Source organism: Equus caballus, chromosome 11, assembly GCF_041296265.1.
Source record: "Equus caballus isolate H_3958 breed thoroughbred chromosome 11, TB-T2T, whole genome shotgun sequence".
NCBI classification, from domain to species: domain Eukaryota; kingdom Metazoa; phylum Chordata; class Mammalia; order Perissodactyla; family Equidae; genus Equus; species Equus caballus.
In genome coordinates, this window is record NC_091694.1 from 14301875 (window position 1) to 14318282 (window position 16408).

The window sequence follows — 16408 nt, forward strand, 5'->3', positions numbered from 1 at the left end:
CCGCTCCCGGCCCCCCGCCTCCGGGCGCCTCGTCCCCCGCCGCCGCCTCCGGGCCGGCGGCTCCACTGCGGGCGACAGGGAAACCCTGGTGGAACATTATCTCCCAAACCAGAAGGTTGGAGGGGGAGGAGAGGGGGGGATTGCTGTTTTCACTTGTCACCCCAGCGGGGGGAGAGACGCGTTGGGTGGGGCGGTGGACTTCAGGTGGGCTCTTTGGGGGCACCTAGAATCCAGATTGCTGGGGATCAGAATGCGCCAAAGGGAGCTGGTGCGCCCCCTCCCTCCAATTAAGAAAATGAAGAAAGCAAACCCAAGAGCCCCAAGCGCGCGCCCCAGTAGCTGGGGGCCCGGCGGGGGGGCATCCTGTCCTGGCGTGGGCGCCGCCTCCCCTCCCGGCTTCTCTGTAAGGTCCGGGTACTGGGAGAAGCCTTTCGCTCTCGGGATCTGGAGGCCCCGAGCTCCGTTGAGGGGCACCGCGGAGCCCTTGGGGGTCCGTCTGGGCCCGGTCCTCTCGCCGTCGCCGCCAGCCTGGGCGCCGCTCCCGCCACACCCGCGCACCGAGGCTCCTGGACTTGGCGTCGACCTTTCGCAAACCGCCTGGCTCGGAAACTTTCTGCGTCTCTTGTTTCTCCAGCCGCGGGGAGCGTGCTCTGCGGGCGAGCGGGGAGCGGCGGGGCCCGCGGCGCGGCCACGGGAGGGCGCTCCAGCACGTGGGTGCGGGGTCGGCCCGGCTACCGCGGCCGCCGGACGGGCGGGCGCGAGGGGCGGGGGCTCGTCCTGGGCGCTTCCTCCGCGCGCTGCTCCGGTTCCATTCTCCGGATTCCCCCGGAGCTGCAAGCGCTATCATTCGGGAAAGGATGACTCAGTGAGGATTATTCAGGCCCCGGCTTCCCTTTATTCCCTCTCTCCTCCCTGCCTTTTTGGTGATTTCACAATTGCTTAGCGCTTATCCAGGGACAGCGAAGGAGCGTGAAGCCAATCAGGGTAATTTGAAACTCACTAGTGTGGTTTGGTGTGGCAACGCAAATGAAACCAGCGACCAAAACCCTATTTATATTTAAATACAGTGCATTTAATCTATCAGATATGTTACTGAGCCACTACTTTGTGGAAGGGGCTAGGCGTTTTGGGAGAGAAAAAGGTATTTAATCGAGAACGTGGCTGTGTTCCCAAGGGGCTGTCTTCATTTGTCACCTGGAGCAAGTGTTAAGGCAAGACCCAAAGGTAATCCAAGGCAAGATCAAGGTAGCTCCGAGTTTACAAAGCGGATCCCAGGGACATTGGCTGCCAGAGACAGATCGCACCCCCCACCCTCCCCACCGCCCCCGAGTCCGAGCGTCACTGTCTGTTGGCATTATGAGGAGGGAGCGTTCGAGGAAGGTCTTGAAGGATGGATGCCATGTGGGTGGGCAGAGTTTTGGGGGTGCCTCTGGACCGTGTAAATAAAGTGGAGAAGCAGCACACTGCTATGTGGAGAAGGGGGTGGGGGGCAATGAATGAAACTGGTTATCCGGAGTATTTCTAGAAAAGGTTGAGATCTCCCACCTCATGGGCAGTGAGCTGGAGTGGTGCTTGGAGGTGTGTATGCTTCCACCCCCTTTCCTCCTCATGACTTTATAGGATTTTGGAATCTAGGGGCGATATTGGTAGGGCATGAAATATCCCCACAATGCAAGTGACCGTCAAAAAGATAACCAGTTCTGGAATCTTCTCTACTACCCTACAAAATCTCTTTTATTCTGGTTGGTTTACCTTCTCAGGCTTTCTTGAACACTCAGGCACAGCTCTTTTCCCACCTTTGTTGTTTTTTTTTTTTTGGTACTGAAATACCCACCACTTCAGGATGAAGTAATTACATTTGAGTGGTATAGGTGGAGGCCCTCTTTTTCTTAATTGGCAAATGAAATCAGACTCCACCTGTAATATACTGTATAATTATAACTTAATGAATGTATAATTTGTTTGGACTAGAGCGTGATTCAGTTTCTGCAAGGTTCTATCCTGAAGTAGTTTTCTATTTGGTCAGAGAAGCAGAGGGGCAGCTTAGATTGCTAGAGTTTTCAAACTGGAAGGATTCACATTAACCAAGTCAGATGATGGTTGAGGAAACTAGGCCCAGCTTGCCAGAAGTTAGACCCCTGGAGTTTGAACCGGTGGTAAACCCCACAATCTCCACAATCCTGCTTTACCTTGCTATGTCTTACTGACCCTACCTTTGAAAACTGGGAAGCATCAGTGACTTCAAAGAAGACAGTTACCCTCAACTTAAGTAACTTTTGGAAGCCTAACTTTTGCTTCCACTCTTGGTTTGTTTTGGGCCTGATTCAATCTACATGGAACTTTTTCTGTCTAACCACCACAGTGCATTAGTAGCAGTGTCCATATTTTTGAGAACGAGGCAAACGCCCTTGTTTTGGAGCGTCAGCAAGAGAACCAACACTGTGTGTCTGTTCTGTTCCCTGACCTTATCCCATCATAAATCCTGGTGGAGGGGAGCGGAAGGGGCACTGGAGTGTTATTACCCACATTTTGCAAATGGGTAAACTGAGATTCAGAAAGGTTAAGTAATGTGCGTTGGGCCACACAACTAGTTAATAACCAAGCCAGAACCAGAGTCATAGTAAAACCCATTATTTGTTTTTCCTTGCTATGCTCTTTGCCCATTGTTAGTATTTCATCCAGCAAAAGAAAAAAACATTTCTTGAAAACAGACAAAGTCAGCACTATCAACTAAATGAAAAATCAAAGACCTTTTGAATTGTTATAGAGAGTACTGATTTTTCCCATTTCTCAATCCTTATTTTAACTCATAATGTTCCCTATTTCTGGGAAAGAACAACTTTGGGAGACAAAAGAAAATAAAGCTGAACCATAGTCTAGAACAGTATTGGTGTTTTGTTTTGTTTAGACATTAACTTCAGAATAAAGAATTATAAGAAGTAACATCCCATGGATTAATTTTAATTAAAAACCTTCATCGGAATAGTCTCCTCATTTATGTTCCATGTCATTGTCTCTAAACTAAACATAAGTCCTTGGAAAGTTTTAAATGGTGAACGTTCCTGGGGGCTGCTGGTTGGCCACAAAGAGAGAGCTGTAACTGTCTTCATTTGAAACATTTGGTGATGCAGATTCTAGAATTGTAGACTTGGAAGGGCTGTTAGAGATGATCTGTAGTTGAGCCATTTCATTTTGTGGAGAAGACTAGAGCTGTAGAAGTTTCAGTGAGTTGCTCGTCCCATAGCTAAGGGCAGGCTGTAGGCCAGAATGCAGGTCTGGTGCAAAGCTGCTTTACTACAAGCCAGGGGTTCTCCCACAGTTTCCCCCGAGGGATTCCTTGTTGGAAGGAACTATTATCCCTAAGCCTGACATGCAAAGCAGGGGTGCTAGGTGCTCTCTAGTTGAAGGTGAGTTGGAGGCTCTGTCCACTTAGGGGACCTTTAGGGGAGTCAGCTGACTAGAAGGGTGGCCAGGGGGCTCTTTGGATCTTCTTTTGTGTAATAAGTCCGTTGGTTTTCCTTAGATCATATGTCTATTTGGGGTGGCTTTTGGATGTGTGGCTCAATGGAGATCATGGTGGATTTCAAGGCCTCTCCCCCACAAGCCGCTCTTTGGTGCTGCCACGGGTCCCAGCATCCTGATCCCAAACTCCATCCCCAGGACTCCTTGGAGCCCAGTCTGCTCTCTCCTGCCTGACAGATACTTGTCAGTAAGATAAGCATCTTCAAAAGCTAAGCACATCCTAATGTGATGGAAGGCAGGGATCCTTTCATTTTCCTTGCTTGCTTTGGTGTTTAACAGTTCCTGTTCTGACTGCGTTAACATTAATGTGTGTACTTTTAGGGATTTATTTGTGGTCTTTAGGGATTTGGTGCACAAAGAAAAATAGAAACACTCCCCTCCCCTGCAAGAAAAGAAGAAAGAGAAAGAAAGAAAAGAAAAGGAAAACAACTTTTTAATACAGAATATTATTTTGTTCTTTGCCCTGGCAGGGAGCCAGCGCGCTTTATCCAGGCTCCCCCAGGTCCCCAGAGAATTTTCTTGCGCACATTTCTGAGAACAGATTTGGGATCAGGGTGGCGCTGTCTCTGGAATGACATAAATGGGGATGCCAAGATGCCCAGCAATGCTTCTCATTCTCTGTTTAAAACGATTTTCAAGAAATGCGCCTGCAAATGTATCAGGCCAGAAATTCTTCAAGGAAAGAGATTTTAAGTTTGATACTGGCACTGACACTGTTTGGTTTTTGTGCAAAGTGATACCCTTGAATATAAAGGATGAAGGCTCATAGACCCTCCCCAGGATTCCTCATAAACATCATTTTGAAAATGTTTTTTAAGAATGAGCCCTGCTTCCTTCCTTTTTTTTTTTTTTTTGAGGAAGTTTAGCTCTGAGCTAACTGCTGCCAATCCTCCTCTTTTTCCTGAGGAAGACTGGCCCTGAGCTAACATCCATGCCCATTTTCCTCTACTTTATACGTGGGACGCCTGCCACAGCATGGTGTGCCAAGCAGTGCCATGTCCGGACCCTGGATCTGAACTGGCGAACCCCGGAGAATGAGCCCTATTGAAGGTTTCGGTTTTTGTTTTTGTTTTTTTTCTGTCAGCCTAGTAGGGAGGGACCAAGACCAGGGTCATGAGTTTGATTTCCGGGCAATGCCAGTAGCTTCTCTTATCTGTTCCACAATCAGGGGACAATGTTCCTCACGCTGCCTGGTTCTCTTGCAAAGCTCCCTTCTTAGTTGCGAGGGGCACCGGGGCAGGGGGCCGGGTTAATGGATAAGTGCAAACCTTTCACCGTTAATGGAACAGACAACAAGGAGCAGATGCTGTCCTCCAGGGCAGTCGGTGAAATTGACTGTGTGTGTGAAGGACGCTGCCTTTTCCCCGTGATTTTCTTGTGAATGCCCGTCACACAAGACAGATTCTGGGCCTTGGAAAAAAGACACTGTTGTTAACAAAACCCTAGTTAAAAACCCAAGTTAAAAGTGGGTAGTAATTAACTTTTGCTTTTTATTACAAAGGCATCAAGCAAGTCCCTAAAGCTCTTAAAAATCAACTTAGAAACCCTGTGTCTGATTACGTGAGTATGACTGATGTTCAAAGAAGAGAACCACCTTCATTTCAGAAAGGCTCTCATTTCACCTGAATGGAGAAGACTTTTTTTTTTAAGATTTTATTTTTCCTTTTTCTCCCAAAGCCTCCTGGTACATAGTTATGTATTTTTAGTTGTGGGTCCTTCTAGTTGTGGCATGTGGGATGCCGCCTCAGCATGGCCTGATGAGCGATGCCATGTCCATGCCCAGGATTCGAACTGGCAAAACCCTGGGCCGCCGAAGCGGAGCGCGCGAGCTTAACCATTCGGCCATGGGGCTGGCCCGGAGAAGACTATTTTTTGTAAGCAGTTTTTAAAAAATTAATATATGTTCCACACTCAGCCTCTTTAAGATCTCTTCCTCACCCCAGAATGTCAGTTAGGAAGTGTGTGTGTGTGTGTGTGTAGGGGGCGGGTTCACAGTTGATATTGTTGTTCTTGGATGTAAAAGTGTGTGCACAGTGACAGGCGGCAAACATGTTTTTCAGGGGCAGTGATTACTGGAAAAGGACGTTGAGGTTCATTGCCTCAGCTGCTCGAGCCAGGGCACAGGGGCCCTGGCTGGCCTGCGTGGGCTTTGGCCTGCTTTCTGTTGCCTGGAGGTCTGTATGGTCAAGTAACTATGAAAACTTTTTTGGAAACTAGTTAACACTTCTGCCTCTGTTCAGAGAACAAGACAAATATAGAAATCAGCTGATTTGTAGCAAGAAGTCAGGAAGGTTTGATGTATCTTTTTTTTGTTTTTGAGGAAGATTAGCCCTGAGCTAACATCTGCTGCCAATCCTTTTCTTTTTGCTGAGGAAGACTGGCCCTGAGCTAACATCCGTGCCCATCTTCCTCCGCTTTATATGGGAGATGCCTACCATAGCTTGCCAAGCTGTACCATGTCCGTACCCGGGATCCAAAACGGCGAACCCCGGTCTGCTGAAGCAGAATGTGCGCACTTAACCACTGCGCCAGCCAACCAGCCCCCGAGGTTTGACATATCTTTAACAAATTCAGCCTACTGGGAGAGGAAAAGGAGAATTTCAGATTACAATTGCCAACTGCCCACCCTCCCTGCCTCATGCTGGAAATTAGGAATTTTGTGGTATTCCCAAGTGGAGAATTTTTGGTAGGCTACATGGCAGATGAAGTTAAAGTGTGTTGTAAATATTAAAACTAAAAGACAAATCGTATCTGGAAAATGTAAAGTTGTTTGAAAAAATTATCTTGGAAGCTTTACTTTTGATACTATCCATCCTCCAACTTACAAAAACTTACAAACAATTCATACAAACAAACAGGAGCTTGGGGGTGTGCACACCTCCGGGGGCGCTGTTTACATGGAACCCAATGGAAATAGTGCTGTGCGATGGCCCTGCACCTGACCAACCACCTCTGTCAGTGCTCTCAGGCTTCCCAGCCCCTGCTGCTGTCACATGTTACAACTTGAACGATTGCAGCAAACTTGTGGGTTTATAAGTGGAAATGACACCTCTTCAGAGAAGTCTTCCTTGACCATTCCATCTAAAATAGTTTTTCTCAGGGGCCAGCCCGGTGGCACAGCAGTTAAGTTCGTGTGCTCCACTTCAGTGGCACGGGGTTCACAGGTTCAGATCATGGGCATGGACCTATGCACCGCTTGTCAAGCCATGCTGTGGCAGACGTCCCACATATAAGGTGGAGGAAGATGGGCATAGATGTTAGCTCAGGGCCAGTCTTCCTCAGCAAAAAGAGGAGGATTGGCACCAGATTTAGCTCCGGGCTGATCTTCCTCAAAAAAATAATAATAAAGAAAGAAAGTAAAATAAAATAGTTTTTCTCCATTATTCTCTGTCTCTGCACTTATTTCCTTCATAGCAATTATAATCTGTACTTATATTTGTTTATTCGTTTGTCATCCGTCTCCATCACTATCTTTTCAATGTATAATCTACATAAGAAAATACTGACAAGATCTTTTAACTTATTTTTCTTCCATACTAATAAGTCTTTGCAATTGGGATGTATTTTCCATTTGCAGCATATCTCACTTGCCATTAGCCACTTTGCAGTGCTCAAGGGCCACACATGGCTGGTGGCTCTGCCGTACTGGACAGGGCAGCTCTCATGCTTAAACTTCAGGTCTGGCACATAGTAAATACTTGCTGAAGGAATGGGTGGGGAGAAGCTGAGAAAAACAGGAACGTTTTAGGAAAGCTGACCCTAAATGTCTTACTTCACACTGTTTAATTTTTTTTTACTTAAGTTTTATACCACTTGAAAATTTGCAAACTTGGAGCCGGCCCCGTGGCCGAGTGGTTAAGTTTGCGCGCTCTGCTGCAGGTGGCCCAGTGTTTCATCGGTTTGAATCCTGGGCATGGACATGGCACTGCTTATCCAGCCACGCTGAGGCAGCATCCCACATGCCACAACTAGAAAGACCCACAACTAAGAATATACAGCTATGTACCGGGGCGGGGCTTTGGGGAGAAAAAATAAAATCTTTAAAAAAAAAAATTTGCAAACTAGAGATTCTTTTGTATTAAAAACATCCTGATGGCCTAGCAGTTAAAGTTCCGTGTGCTCCACTTTGGTGGCCTGGGTTCAGTTCCTGGGTGCGAAACCACACTTCTCGTCTGTCAGTAGCCATGCTGTGGTGGCAGCTCACATAGAAGAACTAGAAGAACTTACAACTATACACAACTATGTACTGGGGCTTTTGGGGAGAGAAAAAAAAAAAAGGAGAAAAATTGGCAACAGATGTTAGCTCAGGGCTAATCTTCCCCTGCAAAAAAAAAAAAAAAAAAAAAAAAAATCCTCAGCAATACCCCTTAGAAGTTTGAGGCCAGTGGTTCCTGGGAGTTAATGTAATCAGTCTATTTCCCTTCTAACTCCTGGAGGAGTGTATTAGATTTCTATTGCTGTCCAACAAATTATCACAAACTTAGTGTTTTAAAACCACATGCTTTATTATCTCACAGACTTGTAGGCCAGCAGTCTGGGGATGGCATGGCTAGATTCTCTGCTCAGGGTCTCACAAGGTTGAAAAGAAGATGTGAGTCCGGCTATGTTTCTTCCTGGAGCTTGGAGTCCTCTTCCAAGCTCACATGGTTGTTGGCAGAATTTAATTCCTTGTGGCTGTAGGACTAAGGTCCCCCCTCTCTTGCTGGCCATTAGCTGGAGGCCAGCTCCTAGAGGCCGCCTGCCATTTCCTGCCATGTAGCCCTCGTTCTCCACAACATGGGAGTTTGTCCCTTCAAGGCCAATAGGAGAGCATCTGCTGCAACTTTAAATCTTTCTGACTTTTGTCTCTGACCTCTAAACTCTTTCTCGAAAAGACTGGTCTGATTAGGTCAGGCCCACCCACATTCAAGGGGAAGGAATCATATAGGGTGCGCACTCCAGGGAGCGGGAATCTTGGGAGCCATTCTGCCTACCATAGGGAGATTAGCTGGATTGAAAGTTTCCACTGGAGAGAGGAGAAGTAGTTATGTCTTATGTGTAGGAAACAGGGATGGGAAGGTGCAGGTTGGCACTCGGGGCAGCGTGAAAGCATTCCTCTTGCAAATGCTTATTGAACTCATACTATGCGCCAGGCTCTAGGGATGGGGCAGCAAATGAGGCAGACGTGACCTCTGCCCTCGAGTTGACAGTCCAGGGGACACTGGAGAAGTGTCATTGCCATTCTAAAATAGATTATGGCATTGGTTGCACAATTCTGTGGAAATATATTAAAAGCCATTGAATTAGTATGTAAAATACATCTCAATAAAGCTGTTTTTTGAAAAAAGTAGAAGTGCCTGCAGATTTTTTGCAGCAAATAGACGTCTGTGTTCAGAGAGAGCACCATTGACAGAAAGTGCTGAATTTGAATTATGGATACACTGAAAAGTTGCGGTCCCTGTCCTCAAGGAGATGGCTCTGGTTGTCCTGAATTTAGACAGCTTTCCAAAGGAGCTTGTTCTCTTCTGCAGCAGTGTGGGAAAAAATCTGCCAGATTTGGACCAGAATGACCGTAATTTAGGTCAGAACATGATACTTAGGGGAAAAAAAGTAATCACAGCTTGACTAGCTGCCAACTGCAAGGCTGCTGGGTGCTGGGGAACTTCAGTGACAGACTTCACAATCCTCAGGAGCCTCCCACCCCTTGAGGGGACCGAGGCTGGTGGCCTCTGGAAGGAACTGCACCTTTCTGGCTACTGAAGCTCCCTTTATGGCTGCAAGTGTGTTTCTCTGCTTTCTATGTGCATTGAATGGGAAATAATGTGTTAGCAGAAGGAATCCTAGAATACACGTTCTGGAGGAGATGCTTCTAGATGGGAGTTGATTTCTCTGCCTTTCGTCTCTGGCTGGTGTCCTCAAGACTTCCCATTGTGGGCTTTATTATAAAGGAGGCTACTGGCTATTTACACTACATCTCCGTAGGCTGTGTCAAGGATGGCAAAACCACACCATGTTAGGCTGGGCAAACCTCCCAGCATGGCAGATCGCTAGAAGGGAGCCCCACCCCACGGGACACACTGGCTTGGCCACTGGCTTTACCCTTTTTTTTTTTTAAAGATTTTATTTTTTTCCTTTTTCTCCCCAAAGCCCCCCTGTACATAGTTGTATATTCTTCGTTGTGGGTCCTTCTAGTTGTGGCATGTGGGACGCTGCCTCAGCGTGGTTTGATGAGCAGTGCCATGTCCGCTCCCAGGATTCGAACTAACGAAACACTGGGCCGCCTGCAGCGGAGCGCGCGAACTTAACCATTGGGCCACGGGGCTAGCCCCCCACTGGCTTTACCCTTGATATATGAAGGAGTCTAGGGTCACCCGCCACCTCCTGGCTGACTGCCTGCACATTATACAAGGCCGTTTGTTGATTTAGAAACACAAAAGCCAGAGCTCACCAAGATTTTGACATCAAGCATTAAAGTGACTCATTCTTTCACTTCCCAGCACTCTGACAAAAGGCACTTGATCTTAAAACTCCTTTTTAGACTTTAGTGGAAGTTGACTCCTACTTCTAAACAAGTAGCTAACGAAAGTTCTTGATCGAATTTATCGAATGACTCTTCACTTCTTTTATCTTTCTTTTTTTTCAGTCCTTTTAAGTTTGGGTGAATCACAATCTTCTAGAATTCCTGTGGTTCCTGAGCAAAGAAAAAAAAGTCATCATCCTTTAATTCCTTTAGAATTATATCTGATAATCTTTAGGGTGTTGTTCCTTTCCCAGACTGAATCACCTGGAGAAGTAAGATTGGTCAAACGAATGTAATTTGATGACAACCTATAATAATGTTGTTTAAGCATCCAGTTTAAGCAGCTAATCTCCAAAGACTGCTCCCCTGCCCCATGTCGTTTACACACACACACACACACACACACACACCCCATTTAGATCTGATTATATTTGCTGCATTAAGGTCACATTCAGTGCTCTGAGCGCTACTTTGTGTATTTTTACACCAAAAATGGCTAATCTGTGTATTTATTTAGAGGAAAATTTATCAACTGGGGAATGAGAGGACACCGTTTACTTGGATGCTAATAAAGGTGCTGAAACCTTCAAATGCACTGGGTCTCATTTGCTGGATTATTTCTATTTCTCAAAAGCTCTCCAGTACTTTCTAGTTTTAACCATTGTTGTGGGACTTATTTATTAATTCTTAAAATGGCAAAGTTTCGCTTATCTTTTGACTCTCTGGCAAAAATGTTTCCAATTTGTATAGACAGTTTAGAGAGACAGCGATGGGACCAGTTAGTATTGTACCTGATCTTCCTGAAAAGTGCTGCGGAGGACTGAACAGTGCCTGGAAGGCTGAGGGTTGCGCTGTGGAGCTTGCTTATCTGAGCCATCTCGGTCTTCGTGTCTTACATGAATTGTGAAAGTTACTTGCCCTGTCTCTCTTGGTCACAGCAGTGAGGAGCTAGGCAGTTAGCCTGTGTCACAAGGTCTTGGCCGAGTATGACCCTGCAGTAACCTTGCTTTTGTGTATATAATAAAATAGGGCTATATGCCCCAGTGATGAATCCCATGAAACATTCTGTTTGGAAAGTAAGTGTTTTAAAATTTGGTTTCTATTTTCTTTTTTTCTTTTTTCTTTTTTCTTTTTTTTTGTTGAGTTATTGATAGGTTACAATCTTGTGAAATTTCAATGGTACATTAATGTTTGTCAGTCATGTTGTAGGTGCACCACTTCACCCTTTGTGCCCACCCCCCACCCCACCTTGGTTTCTATTTTCTTTTTGATTTTATTTTTCCTTTTTCTCCCCAAAGCCCCTTGGTACATAGTTGTGTATTTTTAGTTGTCTGTCCTTCCAGTTGTGGCATGTGGGATGCTGCTTCAGCATGGCTTGATGAGCGGTGCCATGTCCGTGCCCAGGATTTGAACCGGGGAAACAACTGGGCCACCAAAGTGGAGCGTGCAAACTCAACCACTCGGCCACGGGCCGGCCCCCAGTTTCTATTTTCAAATGCTTGGATTGATAGCAGTCACATTTCACATGCAAAAGGAGGAAAGGAGAGAAGTTACATTTGTTGACTGCCTTCTTGTTTCAGTGAGTTTCCTGACAGCCCTGTGAGTTAGATACCATCATTCCGTTTCACAGATGTGGATTATAGGTACTTGCATGGCTAGTCAGCGCGAGACCTGAATTCACACCTAGGCTGGTCAGACTCCATGGCACATGCTCTGTGCTTTACCCAGTTCTGCTTGCCTAGAATCCTAAAGCTGGAAGGAGCCTTAGAGGTTATTTAGTTCTATCAACACACACACACACAAAGTTCTTAAAAATTTTTCTTCAAGATCACCAAAGGAAATAATTGGGGGAGAGTAGTTCTTCTGTTCCAGTTAAGCCAAGAGAGTAGCACATAAGCTTTATCTCCCACTGAACGAACATTTTTACCCGAGTATTAAACCAGGTGACATTCCTCGGTTTAACTTTGATAAATGAATCATACCCCCCTTTGGAAATAAATTTTGTAGTTCATACTCTAAAAAGAGAACCACCCCTACACTTTTGGAAATTATTTCTTTTAATGGCAGAAAAAACCTTTGGCTTTCATAGACATCATCGGCAGAGATTTTTGCTGATGAGCACCTGTGAGTTTCTCAAAATCGGTATCTAAAAATAACGATGGGAACAGAAAAGTGACACCATGTTTTTGGCATATTTAGTTGAAAACTTAAAGTTCTTCACTGGAGGTAAGCAAATTGGAGGGTATGAGAAATGATCAAAACGTATTATTCACAGTTGTATATTTACCCTTCCTGCTGTGATGGCTCTCCTTTGCTAAGATTGCCTCTAGAGTCAGTTTATAAACCACGTGCACAAGTCATATTGTTCCTTTATAGTCGCATCTCATGTGGACTAAAATAATTTTTTTAACTTGATGAAATTATTTTTTCAAAAATGGAGCTGTAAAAGATTTGTTTTGAAATTAGAAGTTATCCTCAAAAGATGTTTGCCATGATCAAGGATGTTAAAATCAATGAAAAACCCCAAACAAACCTGCCCTAAGTTCCACTGTGGAGATTCAGAGATGTTTTGCTCTGTGTCAGCTCTGTTGAAATAAACATGTAATCCCCTAAAATGAACTGTTTGAAGGGGACCATACTTGATTGGATATGTACATTCTGGTCAGTATTTTTTTATAATAATTTTTTAAAATTGTGGTAAAATACGTATTACATAAAATTCACCATCTTAACCATTTTTCTTTTAAAGATTTTATTTTTTTCCATTTTTCTCCCCAAAGCCCCCCGGAACGTAGTTCGTAGTTGTATAATCTTAGTTGTGGGTCCTTCTAGTTGTGGCATGTGGGATGCTGCCTCAGCATGGCCTGATGAGTGGTGCTATGTCCGTGCCCAGGATTCGAACCGTTGAAACCCTGGGCTGCTGCAGCAGAGCGCGTGAACTTAACCACTCTGCCACGGGCCGGCCCCTTAACCATTTTTAAGCACAGAGTTCAGTGGCATTAAGTACATTCATATTGTTGGGCAGCCATCACCACCATCCATCCACAGAACTCTTCGTCTTGCAAAGCTGAAACTGTATCATTAGACAGTGAATCCATTCCACCTCCATGCAACCGCTGGCAACTGCTGGCAACCACCATCCTACTTTCTGTCTCTATGAATTTACTGCTCTAGGTATCTGGTCAATGTTTTTTTTAAGCATCAGTTACATTATTTTATTGTTAAATTCATATGATGTTCTGTGAAACAAACCCAGTAAAACTTAAATGAATGGAATCCAACTAGAATTTTTTTTCCTGACTTTTGCCTTCTTTCAAGGGAGGAAAATGACAGATGGGCCCATATCTGTATTTTGGCTGACGTTAATGACTCAGTTAGTGACCTATAACTTTGCAGCAACAGCTGAAGTGCTTGACAATTTTAATTCAGGAGTACTACTATATTGTCATTTAACAGAAAAAGTACATTTTTGTCCAGAATAGTTACCGAGCAGGAAAAATTACCAGTGCGTTTTGGAAGCATTTCAAACAAACAGGGTCGGCAATGACAAGTGTTCTTCTGTTAAAGCAGAAGACAGGCTATTTGGTTAATGATAATACTTTATTCCTTTACCAGGTGGAAATGGACATTAATTGGACCGTTTTTCTGAATAAAGAAGTACAGTTTAAATGTTAGCTTATTTTTTTAGGATTTTATAAATGTTAAACTTAGGAGAAAAAAATAATTTACGTCAGTATGATGGCTTATTAATAAATTAACCTTGTAACATTTTCATTCTTGTTAATTCTGTTAGTGACGTCTGCAGATAGAGTTTTCAACTCAATAGCCAACAGCCTGGATTTCATTAGATTTTATAGGATGATGGTCCTGCCACTCTCAAGGAGCAGTTTTTTCCATGTACTATCCAAGAAAGTAGTAGAGTCTACAAGAATATTGGTCCCCAGCTTTCCCATCCAATCTGAGAAGCATTTTCCAGTGTGCCTGGGACACCTTACAGGTGTGTTAACCTCTAATGCACTTGAAATATTGGACATCTGCAATACGAAGTCTCAGAAAATGAGTCTTGTTAAGCCAGCAATTAGCAATTAAACAACGTAGAGAAACAACACTGGATAGATATTTGAGAAAACAAGAATTGTAATCACCTGTGTGTGTGGACAGGCAGTCCTGAAGACAGGAGTTACACTGAAGTTTGCACTTGAGCCCATGGGCATGTCTTGTGAAATAAGTGCATTCTCTTTTGTTAGTGCCCTGGTAACATGGTCCTCCATCAGGAACATTTTGCTGAGTTTGCCTGGATCTGAAATAATGATGATGCTGGTGCTGATGAAAAGACTAATGTGGCTCTTAATATTGCCTCACACGTCTCATCATCCTGGAGTATTTCAGCCTCCGTAAAAGTGATGTGCTGGATAAAAGTGGTTTTCTTAATACTTAAAAAGTGCTGTGAAAATAGATGGTCCTTTTGCTTAATGAGAGAGGTTTAAAGATCTGAAATATGCTTATTTAATCCCCCTCCTGCCCAAAGTGCAAAGAGTTTGGTAACCAGAATTGCATTTAATCACTGGGGTACAGATTGTACCATGCAGCTGGAGACCCAAACCCTGCACTATTGAAAGCCAGGGCGCTCATTTTTTTGATATTATGTTTTTGCAGCTCATAAAGAAGCATCATGTCCAAAGTGAAAAACCTTTAGATTCAGCATTCAGTAATTCACCTCTTTTGCATTGTGTTGGATGGAAGCTTGGACACAGCTGAGTGTAATTATGTTTTTCAGCAGTATGACTTAAGGTGCTGCAGATATGGGTGTACTTAGAGATTTCTTGCCAAGATCTGGCTGAAAAGGAGCTTGGTTGTTGTTTTTTTTTTAAAAAAATGCAATTAGGATATTAGTTGTCCAAATGGAATAATTCCCTTAAGCCTTTTCAAGAAAAACACTTCCACAAGGGTCAAGTGTATTTAAAATTAGCTATTATTTACACAGTGCTCCACCTTTTACCCACGCTCCTCTAGGAGTTGTTTCTTTTTTGAAAAATATAAGTTATGTCTGTCAGAAACCATCCTATTTTTTAAAGAGGTTCGGGACTGGTCCTCAGATCAAAAGCAGCCGAATCCCTGGCATCACAGAAGCTTCATCATCAATGCATCAATTTTTCATCTGCAGAATGGCTCTGCTCAGTGTTGTCCTGGCCTGCGGACAGCCTCTCCTGTGGACCCAGAGAAGGAACTGCCCAGGGGCCTTACAGACCTCTATTTTTGGTAAAGGTTAAGAACAAAGTAAAAAGATGCAGTGAGAAGTGGTGGCCAGGGCTGTTGCGTTGTGGCTCGTGGCTGGATCCAGGCCTGTGTTGCTGACCACTGGGCTCAGGACCCACCCTGGGATTGTCTCAGAACACAACCTGGAACAGAACCTGCTCACCCTGGTGTAGACTTGAGGGCTTTGCCACCACCCCATGGCACACCTTTTGGGTGTGTCTCATCTTCAAGCTGGATGATCAGCTTGCTTTCTGCTTTTGTTGGGTCTTTTTTCATTGCAAATCAGCCACACCTTAAGATGCTCACCTTTTAAGTCCTGGTAATTGCCCCACCTCTCACAGGGAGTGGGCATCCTTGGAAGGAGGTGTAATCACTTTCAAACATGATTTTTCTTTCATTTTTCTCTCCCTTTTTATTTAATTAAACACCTTTCATTTTGTCTCGTTGAGCCAAGGAACCCACGTCGCCCTCAGCTGGGTTTTCTGGTTTAGAGTGGTGCAGGATAGTGAGGAGTGTGAACACGGACTTAGAAGAACTGGCGGAGTCCATGCTGTGTGATAGCCATGAACTGATGTAGGAAGACACCATTTTCCTGTGCCTCAGTTTCTTCAACTGTTAAATACTCCTCTTTTGCCTCCATCAGGGACTGATCACATGAGATACAGAGGCTGCTCAGCAAATGTAAGGGGTGAGGATAATCGTTCACCTGTGGGTGCTACATGAATACTTGGTAATCATGCGTTCCCTGAGCTGTGCAGGAAATGATAGTCTCACACTTTTAAATACCTTTATTTTAGGGAGCCCACCTAGTACAATAGAATTTTGGAATGGCCCGTGGGAGGGAATCCTGAGGTATCCATAGGATCTGAGTTTGCCTGGTGGGAATCTTATGTCATAGTAACAAATGCTTAAGGATTAGTTTATTTCCAGCCCTGCAGGAGCTATGTATTGCTTCTTAAAATTTTATTATTCAACTCTGTCCTGTTTATGTTGCTATGGTGGTGTGTCTCTTGCTTGGGTGTCAAGATTGCCATTGAAAATAGATAGGCCAAAATAACAGCTTGACAGGTGGCTGTGCTTTGTAATGTTGTTTGTAAAACTACTTTATGAAGAAGTCCAGTGCAAGTAAAT

General features: G+C 44.5%; 1 protein-coding gene across 1 annotated transcript in view; it reads left to right on the forward strand.

Moving 5' to 3' along the window:
* Window positions 1–16408, forward strand: part of PITPNC1 (phosphatidylinositol transfer protein cytoplasmic 1) — a 230632-nt gene that overhangs the window by 768 nt on the left and 213456 nt on the right. The window lies entirely within an intron of this gene.